The sequence below is a fragment of the Gopherus flavomarginatus genome, chromosome 6 (assembly GCF_025201925.1).
Source record: "Gopherus flavomarginatus isolate rGopFla2 chromosome 6, rGopFla2.mat.asm, whole genome shotgun sequence".
NCBI classification, from domain to species: domain Eukaryota; kingdom Metazoa; phylum Chordata; order Testudines; family Testudinidae; genus Gopherus; species Gopherus flavomarginatus.
The window spans coordinates 114,701,052-114,711,829 of record NC_066622.1 but is presented as its reverse complement, the minus strand read 5'-3'; the positions used below and the strand labels follow the sequence as shown (position 1 = coordinate 114,711,829).

At 45.8% G+C, this 10,778-nt stretch overlaps 1 protein-coding gene across 3 annotated transcripts in view; it reads left to right on the top strand.

The window, feature by feature from the left end:
* Window positions 1-10,778, top strand: part of MGMT (O-6-methylguanine-DNA methyltransferase) — a 323,107-nt gene that overhangs the window by 293,921 nt on the left and 18,408 nt on the right. The window lies entirely within an intron of this gene.

The window sequence follows — 10,778 nt, the reverse complement described above, 5'->3', positions numbered from 1 at the left end:
AGTTAGCTCTGTAATTCTCAGCATCTCTTACCATCCCATGGAATGAAAAGCCTAATGATAACTACTGAATGATGTTTAGCTTAGATAAACATAGTTGCTAATGTGTCATAAGTTAAGGATCCATATTTTGCTTATGCTCTTGTTTTCATGTAAACTTCCAAAATAGGATGTGCATTCTGGGGAAAACATTAAATTTTACAAATTTCCACAGATTTGTGATGCTGAAATTTAGTATAGTATGCTAGAGTTTTCTGCTCATTTCATTAGGTGTGTGTTATACTTTACCTTTATATGTGCACACCATTAGTTAGCATGTAAGAAAGGCCCCAGAACTATGGTCGTTACTCAGGCAGAACTCCTACTGACCTCTAGGACATTTAGCCTGAATAAAGACTGATGAACAAAGGTCCAGAGAGAGTTGTTTGCTTGTAAGGATAGAACCCTGTCAACAATCTGAAGGGAACTGTAGTTAAAGCCATATTAAACCAAAGATCAGACACAGCTCCTGTTGAACTGCATTCTGACATGGGTTGGCCTGTTGATGTGCACAAGGCTAAAGATGTCCTTGTAACTATATATCAGGTATGGCAAAATTTCTGTAATATTTAACCATGTTTTTCCCCTTTCCCTGACTTACGTGATACAGAAACATATAAATATAAAACACATGTATACACACCCCTTCGCCTATGTTTATCTTCTCATAGCCTCTCACGGAGGAAAGAACTTTTCATCCCGAGGCAGAGCCGCAAGTGAAACTCCAATCTGGTAGCAAACTTTCAGAGAACTGTAGTGTTTAGATATAGCCTGCTAAATGTTTATATCTTTACATCCTTCAGTTTCAGATGAAAAATGTTTACTCCCTTGAGTTGCACTTGCAGCACAGACTCCAGGGAATATTGGAACATCCAATTGTCATGTTTGTACCCCACCATTTTGAGGTCAGGATGGAAGGGGAATATTTTAATATTAACATTGAATTTCAAGGTCTATTACAAATGCTGGACTGTTCTTTACTTAAAATGCTTGAAGGAACCACTCTGTATAACTAGTGGTTAGTGTATATATTATGGGTATAGAACTCATTACATCCTGGGAATTAAAAAACAAAAAGGAAATGGTTACTTACCTTACAGTAATGTATAGTGCACTAAGTTAGGAGCAATAAATCATCACAAGTCATAGCCAGGATCTGACCCAAACAGAACCCAGAGACTTCTCATCCAGGCAAAGATTATAGCTCTAGTTGATAAGCCCACTTGCTTGTCACCCAGCTGGTTTTCCTTATCAAATACAGGACAAATTTTTTGTTTGAATAGCTACAGTTGAGTCTTGAAATTTGTGTGTAGGGTATCCATGATCTTATTTTCTATAGAGTCTTTTGGAAGGAAGTACTCTGCTGAAGTTGTGACTTGTCGTTCACTGGTGGGTAGTTGTCATTATCAGACAGTTGAAAGTTACTGTAATCTTGGTCAGGAGTTTTGAATATGTAATGAGAGTTACTTGAACGGTGGATAGTTATATAATTGAATTATGTTGCTGTTGACGTAAAGTTTTCTACTGAAGCAGTTGTTATTGCCACAGAATGTTTTCTCCACAGGAGAAAAATAGCATTGTTTATTTTCAAAGTGAAATAATGCCTTGAATTGTATCATTGAAATATGCATAAGAGATGCAACCTCAAGTGAGTTTTGTGGTCCCTCTGCTAAAAGGAACACTAGTAAAAATAAAAATACCGTCTCACTGCTGCCCATTATGTATATTATTTATATCACATAACTTTCTAATTTAATCTCTTAATACAATTATATGAATTTAGTGCTTGTAAAAGACATCAAAGTGACAGTCCTGGTGATCCCTATCCACAGCCCTGAAGTTTTCTGTCCACAGAGCTAGTTCAGCACAAACAATGAAATAGAACATCCTCACTTGCCCGGCCAATATATCTCAACCCTGACCTGGAGGGCCGACATCTGTGAGTGAGTGAATTCAGTCTTCATGCCCTTTCACTTTGTGGTGTCTCTTTTGAAACTTCTCAAGGATGCCAATGAGAGTCAATTGTGGTTATGGTTTTTCACAGTACTGCTGAAAAAACACTTAGTTTTCAGAGCTGTGCATTCATAGACTTTAACAAAAAAAAAAAGTCTTTACAAAGGGTTGACATTTGCATGGTTGACACAAGAGCCAATCACAATACCAGTCCTTGTGAGCAGAACCTTTTGACTTCTTATCCTCCCAGCAAGCAGATATCCTGAGAGAGGGTGAGAATAGATATGATGATGATCCCACTCATCTGGACCCACACTTTCTTGTAGAACAGTCTGTCTAATCCTAATGTCAAAACTGGGACATGGGTGTTCTGACCTAGTGGTCAGAGCAGGGGGCAGGAGGCAGGCAGGGGCAAGATACCAAAGTCAGGCAGTGGGAGCAGGTAGCTCAAGGGAAGCAGCCCTAAGCAGGGTAAACTCAGTTGAATAGACAACTTCCTCTTCCTGTGCTTGGTTTAACTAGAGTCAGGGAACCAGTCAGGACCCCCCTTAGTTCCACTAATCAGATTGCAGGACTGGAGTCCTCTGGCCTAGTTGAACTTCTAGTTCTGGCCACTGTTGGCAAGACAGAACTTACTGGTTCCTAAAACCCTGTGGACCAAGTTTGATACCTGTGGTTCCTGGTACCTAATGGATGTCATAGGACATGCACCTCCTGTGGATGGCAAACACTCCCAGAGACAATTTTTCCAACTGATGCATAATCTCTCCCTTGTGACCGAGATGAATCAGGTTCGACTAAGTGTTTACTCTGGTGAGGAATGACTAGATACAACCGAGTAAAGTTCAAAACCAAACAGCTGTTTATTAACCGAACAAGCAGCAAGGATAAACTGCAACTTGGATCAAAAAGAGGCAATTCAACAACTACAGATACTATCAGAATAAAAACATACACAACTTGATACCAAGCAATAAGAACAACAACAAGGAAAATGACCAGACTGAACTAGCAGCAAGAGTAAATTACAATTCAAATTGAACAAGGCAATTTATCAATCAAGAATATTATTAACAATTATATACAAAACTTTATACACAACTATATACTAAATTTTATACCAAGCAGGGAAGGAAAAACAGAGAAGGGTAACTGGGCAAAATGGATTATATACAAAAATCAAAATGTTCTTACCACACTCCAGATGCAGCTGACCAGCAGTACAGACACCGAGTACATGGCAAATTGGTGGGAAATAATCCAAAAAGCAAAACGAAACGACACGACACGAGCCGGCAAAAACAGAGAAGACCCTGGCTGAAGGGGTGATCAGGCCCTTCAGCTAACACACAGGTACTTCTAACAGTTTTTGGCACGAGACACAGTTTTATTTGAAGACTCTTACTCGTGTCAGCGTCTGAGTGGTTCCTAGCTCCTTCGCCTTCCAGGTTCCGAGCTGGTGCGCTCTACGTAAACAGGATCTGCACCCAGCACACTACGTTTTTGCACACGACACCCTACTCTTGTGCACATGGCACTAACTTGACCCACAATTGACCAAACAGAAGGTTCGAGAGTAGGCACACGACCTTGCAGTAGCACGCGGCACACAAGTGACACATGGCCCACTAGTAGCACACGGCCCTATACTGACCTTGTGCTGACCCTGTACTGACCAACGATCGGCCATACAGATGCCATGTTTGAGCATAGGTTTAGGGTTGCAACATGCCCCCGTGGCCAATTGGCAGTCCATCACGAAAGGGACAGCTCACGCCTAGGAAAGGGGGCGAGCCTAGGGAAGGGACAAAATTTAGACCGGGGACTCGGTGTCTGATTTGTTGTCAGCTGGCTGGAGGGGGGAATACTCAACCTGAACAGGTAATGCAGACACAGTTTTAACAATCAAGCCTTTAGTAATAGCAAGACCTAAACAAAAGACAATAATAACAACTCCTGCAATAATTAGCCATTGTTCGAGAGATTGTGCCCATTGTCCTAATCCCCAGGCTGATAAAGTAGTTTGTCACCAGTCCCAAGATTGGCGTTCCTCGCGGATGCGGACAGCCAAAGATGATAACTGTTGGGTGATGGCAGAGACGTTGTTCCATCCGGGGCGTAAGCGAAGGCAACATTGTCCTTTGAAGCGAGAATCAAGATTCTCTAAGACTTCACAAAAGTCCTGATGTAACAGGGTTTGTAGCATAAGGTGATTTTGTTCAGCATACTCAGCCAACACAGTGAGGGAATTATTAGCCTGTTGGAATCCAAGAGCTGTAAGATTAGTAAGCATTTCTAAGTTTGTTGAAAGACTGTGAAGCTGATTGAGAGTGAAGGCATAGCTAAGGGGATTGAACTGTACATAGCCCCAAAAAAGGGTTTCAGTGGCAGATTTTAGATGGGTCCACCATGTAAATTCACGCTTTTGTGGACCAAACACGGGGGGAGGTCTGTGAAAAAGCCTCCTCCTTTAATAAAAACTTGTCCAAGGGCACAGATGCCCTTGGGGAAGTGAAGATGACTGTGGGCAACGCCATAACCACACAGCCAATAAATCCCGGAAGGAGAATACAGGCCAGAAGCATTGGTCCATTTAAGGAGTATGTTCCTTTTGTTACTGTGATCCAGTAACAGCGCTCCCAATCAACGGCCCTAAGGCCAACTGTTTGCCCTTTAGTAGAGAATACAAGGTGGAAAGAGGGCAACCATGAGGTAGCATTAAAAACAGTAACAGGGACATTAGACTGATTAAGAATGGCTAAGGTGGACTCAAATGCCTGGCAATACCAATTAGGGGAAGTTGACCGCTGCCAATTGTATTGATCATCACAATTATATTGTTTACCACACCATTGACAGGGGGGTGGGGGCATATAGAAATGAGAGCAGTTGGGATATTGCCCCCAGGAACGGAGAGACTCAGGACCCAGAAGGCCAAAACAAGGGCTGGCCCGGAGGTCTGGGGTTAAACACAGAGACAGAGGTGCTAGGGGTTTCAAATTGATCCGATTGGGTAGAGTTACAGGTAAACAAGTGTCTCCAGGGCCAATCAGGTTTATCACACTGCGAGGCGGGTTCCTCGCGAGACACATTTTCGATGGGAATAAACTTAAGAGAAAAGAGGGTGTCCTCAGGGGTGGAAAGGGGGCTAGAACATACTACACAATAATGATTTGGGGGAATGGAAGAAACATCGCCTGAATTAGCAGCCAGAAGTTCCTGACGGGTGTAGGTCAGGATCCAGTTCATCAGAGGGTTTGGATGTGGATGATGCGGTTGCAAATAAACCTGAAACGATAAAAAAGAGGATAGGACGAGCCCCTAGGGGTGGTCCCATTATGATCGCCGGCTAAGCCAGTTATGATGGACCAGCCGGGCTTCCGACTGGCCAGTGCACACAACATAATATGTATTGGGGAAGTGGCCAGGTTTAGATACAACAGCTGGAAGGGGTTGTGAACACCCGGACGCCACTGGGACAGATAACCACACTGGTTCCTGGGGGGAGAAAACTGGCTTCCAGGGTGGGGGTGGCTCCGGGTCGATATGTGCATCGACTATAGGCTGCATTTAAAGTAATGAGGGCCTGTGGCAGGGCCAGGTGCCAGCCTTTGTAGTCTGGTTTCCCAATAATAGCACGGAGCTGTATCTTAAGAATCCCAATGCGACGCTCCACAAACTGTTGCTATGGGGTTCATAGGGGAGATGAACATGGAGCTGGGTGCCCCATTTGGTAACTGAGGCCTCAAAACTATGACTGGTAAATGGGGGTCCTCCATCAGTTTGGATTTCAGAGGGAACACCCCAAGCTGCAAAAACTTGAAGCAATGCCTTGATAACAGCTGGAGCTGTAGACCGTTTTAATGGTGAGCAATGGACTTGACTGGAGCCTAGATCCACAACTACCAGCCCCTTTGGAAACAGTTTAGCCCCAGCTAGAGGGCCAATTAAATCTAATTGCCAATGATATCCAGGTCTGAAAAGATGGGGTTGTAAAGCTCCATGCGTTATAACAGGTCGGGACGTATGACGGGTCTCTTGGCACTGCTGGCAAGCGCGTATATCTTCATTGCAGTGCTGATGGATCAAATCCGATTTACGGTGCCCGTGTACCATGAGAATTTGATAGAGGTTTCGTCCAGGCAAATGCCTCCATTCTTCATGCATCCATGTCAAAAAAGGATCCCGAGGGTTAGGAAGAGTAACAGAAGACACCTGGGGGCTGCTAGGGGTCTCGGCCTTAATGGTCCAAAGACGTTGGTCGAGGGTAGTATGGAGTGGATTGCTGTCTGGTTGGTGAGAGGGACAGTGGGTAACAAACCAGGGTAATTTAGTTTTATGCATGAGGGTGAAAACTTGCTCCCACAAGTCCTCGTGAGCTCGTGGCTGCCCCTCACGAGTGAGGATGGATACCCTGTAGGCAGAATCAATACCAAGGACAACCCGAGTGTGAGGATGAGCACAAGCAAGGTGGGAGGCAGCTAAAAATATCCCCTGAACCTCAGCTAATTGGGCTGAGACATGACTTGGGAGGAGTTCAGCTTGAAACATCTCACACCGCTGGCAAAGAATACCAGTGCAGGGGGAGGGGGCTGTGCCCCCCGTCAGATACGATCCATGGGTCAAACGCACTAAGCTCAGCTAGACTGAGATCTTCCTCAGCTGTAGAATTTGAACACAATACCCACCGACCAAAGGCATCCTGTGCTGTAAACACTAACTTTTCCCAAAGGCCCAATGAACCGTGGAACTGTGGGGCTGGAGTAAATGACAACCAATGGATGAGCTGCACATGAGGGCCCTGGAGCTTGCCATGAGCCATTTTGGCCCAAGGGGCGGCGAGTTTAACTCCAAGGAGCATGTGCCCCACCGATCCGTACCGATACTCCAGACCGTTAAAGATGTGGGCACTGTGGTACACTGGATGGTTTTCCTGAGTGATAACAGCACTTACGCTATGGGCTGTAACTGATAAGGTGATAAGGATTGGGTCTTTAGGATCCCACTGGTATAGGATTGGATTAGAATGGAGCCATGCTGTTAAATCGCTTACTGCCTGATCAGCTTCCTCGGTCCAGAGTAGGCTTTTGTTTTTTGCAAATTGCTGAATAATAGATAGGGCATTAAGCAGGTTAGCTGGAAGGAAAGCTCGATGGTAATTAAATGTGCCGAGCATCCTTTGGATTTGTTTCCTGGGGGGGGTGAACCCCCACCTTAAACTGTGGCTGTAATAGGTGATACGAGGAATGTTGGAGGACTCCCTCCTCAATGTTAAAACCCAGGAATTGAAATGAGACCGATGGCTGCAGGCAGCTCTTTGTTCTGTTAATCTCCCACCTGTCATTATTTAGGACCTGAAGGACTTGTTCGGTGAGAGTTTGAACAGGGGCAGAATCGGGACCGCAGATGAGTATATCATCTACACAGTGAATGATCTCGAACCCAGGCTGGGGTGAAATGACCTGAAGGGTTCGGCTTAGAGCCTCGGTAGCGCAGGCGGGTGAATTTCGGTACCCTTGAGGACAGACCTGCCACTGGTACTGGGAGCCCTCATATGCGAAATTGAGGAGCCCTTGTGGGTCGTAAAGAGGTATCTGGTAGAATATATCCTTAAGATCAAGAGTACATGCCCACCTGGTTTGCCGGTTAAGTAAAGTACGCTCGATTGTGGGTATATCCCACTGGCTTGCAAATGCAATAGCCTCGATGTGTTGATTGGCTGACCGATAGTCGATAACCATACGAAATTCATTAGGCCTATGAGGTTTTGGAATGCCTCATGCGCTAGATAGGTATCGACTGTGAGTAACACGACAAATATGTGGGGCACTTTCGAGTTGGGCTAAAAGTTGGTTGATGGAAGCTTTCCCTTGGGGAGGGATGGGAATAGGTTGGTATTTCCAGGGGGTTGGGTTATTTGCCCTGGGTTCATGGGGATAAACAATTAGGGCAACAGGTAGGGCATTAACAATAACTGGGGCTAATTTAAAAGTCTTTAACTCACCCACTCCAAGGATGGCTTGATCTCCTGAAAGGGCAGTAAACTGAACGGGAGTGTTACGAAGGATAGCTTTCACCTTAACTTCAGGCCGAGACTCAATGCTGTTGAGCCCTTGGACATAGACAACACGACCGGTACGTTTATGGGCTATGGATGGGAGAATAATAGATACTTGGGCACCTGTGTCTAATAAAAACTGGACCTCCTGATTGTCAAGGGTAACTAGGGGAAAATACGGCCTGGAGTCATTGGACCGGGCATTGGCCGCCATTACGCGCAGCTTCACACCGTTTTCCTGATGCGAGCCCTCTGAACAATCCTCCCGCCCTAAAGTTATGGCCAGCTCTTTCTGCTGCGTGGAGCTTAATTTACGGGCAGCATCTTTACTGAGCCCCCCTTTGTTGATCAGGAACTCGAAGATCTTCCATTCCATATAGGACCTTTTGGGGTACTTAGGCTTAGTCCCAGGGGCTACCGCACCTGCGGCTACTGTGGGTCGGGGAACAGGCCACTTTAAACGATCTATGGCGTGAAACAGTGAGGTGACTGGTCGGCCTTGAAAGCCTCGCATCCATAATAATGTACTTGTGTCCCCAAGAGGACTACTGTCCAGCGCTACGTCTACCGCTTGCTCATGTACCAGGATACCAGCAGGGTCAGTGACATAACAATAGGCTTGAAACGGACGCAAATGTTGTTGCGCCTGTGTCAGACCCAGCGGTGTCTGTACAGGATCCCACCAAACGAGGGATGCCCCCGTGATGGTATGAATTAAATGGTGGGGGGTAGAAATGCTTTCTGGGGAGAGTTGAAACATTTGGGGGCTGTTCTGCACCTGTAAGTACGCGGCTGCCGGAACAGAAATGGGCCAGACCAGGGCGGCAAGAAGCACCGTGCAAGCAGTCCCTCTAGACAAGGAGGCACTTCGGGAAAGTAGGGTAGCCTCCTCCTGATTGACCAGTTCCTGGCTGAATTCTAAAATGAATCACCCTAACCAAGTGAGCACTGGTTCGCTTGGTTCCCGGCTGGCGTCACCAATAAACTCCTTCATCTCCGCTTTGCTGCGGGTGCACCATTCATAGGTGACATTTTGCGCTCCAGTTGGGTCTGCTTTAGTGCGTGTTAACTGCACTGGCATGGCCTCGACGGGACTTGGGTCTGATTTTTCTGGGCTCACCTCGAGAGGCGGGGGTGGTAGAGCTGGGTATAAACTGGGAGCTGATGGGTATGGCGGAGGGGAGGATTCAGGGGTTTTAGACAGTGGTTGGAACACATCGGGAATTTTAGGGGTCTCAATTATTTCTCAGGCGGTGGAGGTTAGGGCACCCATAACAATAGTTAGTTTATCCAAAGCCAGGCCCAGGATTTTAGGCGCTGGCAATGGCCTCTGGCTTATACCAGTCGGGGCGAAACTTCTTAGACACTTTCCCGTTCTCTAGTTCTTGAATGAGTTGGATTACTAACTCATGTGTAGGGCCCCCGCTTGGAAGCCTCGGGGGATTAATAATAGGTGAGCAGGTGCCCCTGGCCGCTTTCAAAACCTTTTGGGCATCCTTCCACAATAGCGCTGGATCAGTCCCAGCACCAGCTTCCCCGGACTTAGTACAGAGTGGTTGATAACTTGCCTCTGTGGGAGTTAATCAAAGGCCCATATGGCACGTCAAAAGACAACCCGCGGCACCGATGCATAGACCAGCGCTATAAGTCTCCAACTCCAATAACAGAATTCCAGCTAACTGCCTCAGTGTCCCCGATCGAGTAAAACATGATGCTGAAAATGATTAAACTCATCATCGGGAGTTTTGTCGGTGACCTTGGTTCACCACGGACAATTAAGATGCACAGACAACAAAGAACAGTTCTCCTCACCAGGTCCTGTTCGTGACGTCATGACCAAGACGAATCAGGTTCAACTAAGTGTTTACTCTGGTGAGGAATGACTAGATACAACCGAGTAAAGTTCAAAACCAAACAGCTGTTTATTAACCGAACAAGCAGCAAGGATAAACTGCAACTTGGATCAAAAAGGGATCAACAACTACAGATACTATCAGAATAAAAACATACACAACTTGGTACCAAGCAATAAGAACAACAACAAGGAAAATGACCAGACTGAACTAGCAGCAAGAGTAAATTACAATTCAAATTGAACAAGGCAATTTATCAATCAAGAATACTATTAACAATTATATACAAAACTTTATACACAACTTTTATACCAAGCAGGGAAGAAAAAACAGAGGAGGGTAACTGGGCAAAATGGATTATATACAAAAATCAAAATGTTCTTACCACACTCCAGATGCAGCTGACCAGCAGTACAGACACCGAGTACATGGCAAATTGGTGGGAAATAATCCAAAAAGCAAAATGAAACGACACGACACGAGCCGGCAAAAACGGAGAAGACCCTGGCTGAAGGGGTGATCAGGCCCTTCAGCTAACACGCGGGCACTTCTAACAGTTTTTGGCACGAGACACAGTTTTATTTGAAGACTCTTACTCGTGTCAGCGTCTGATTGGTCCCTAGCTCCTTCGCCTCCCAGGTTCCGATCTGGTGCCTTCTACGTAAACAGGATCTGCACCCAGCACACTACTTTTTTGCACACGACACCCTACTCTTTTGCACTTGGCACTAACTTGACCCACAATTGACCAAACAGAAGGTTCGAGAATAGGCACACAGCACATTTGTAGCACACGACCCTGCAGTAGCACGCGGCACACAAGTGACACACGGCCCACTAGTAGCACACGGCCCTATACTGACCTTGTGCTGACCCTG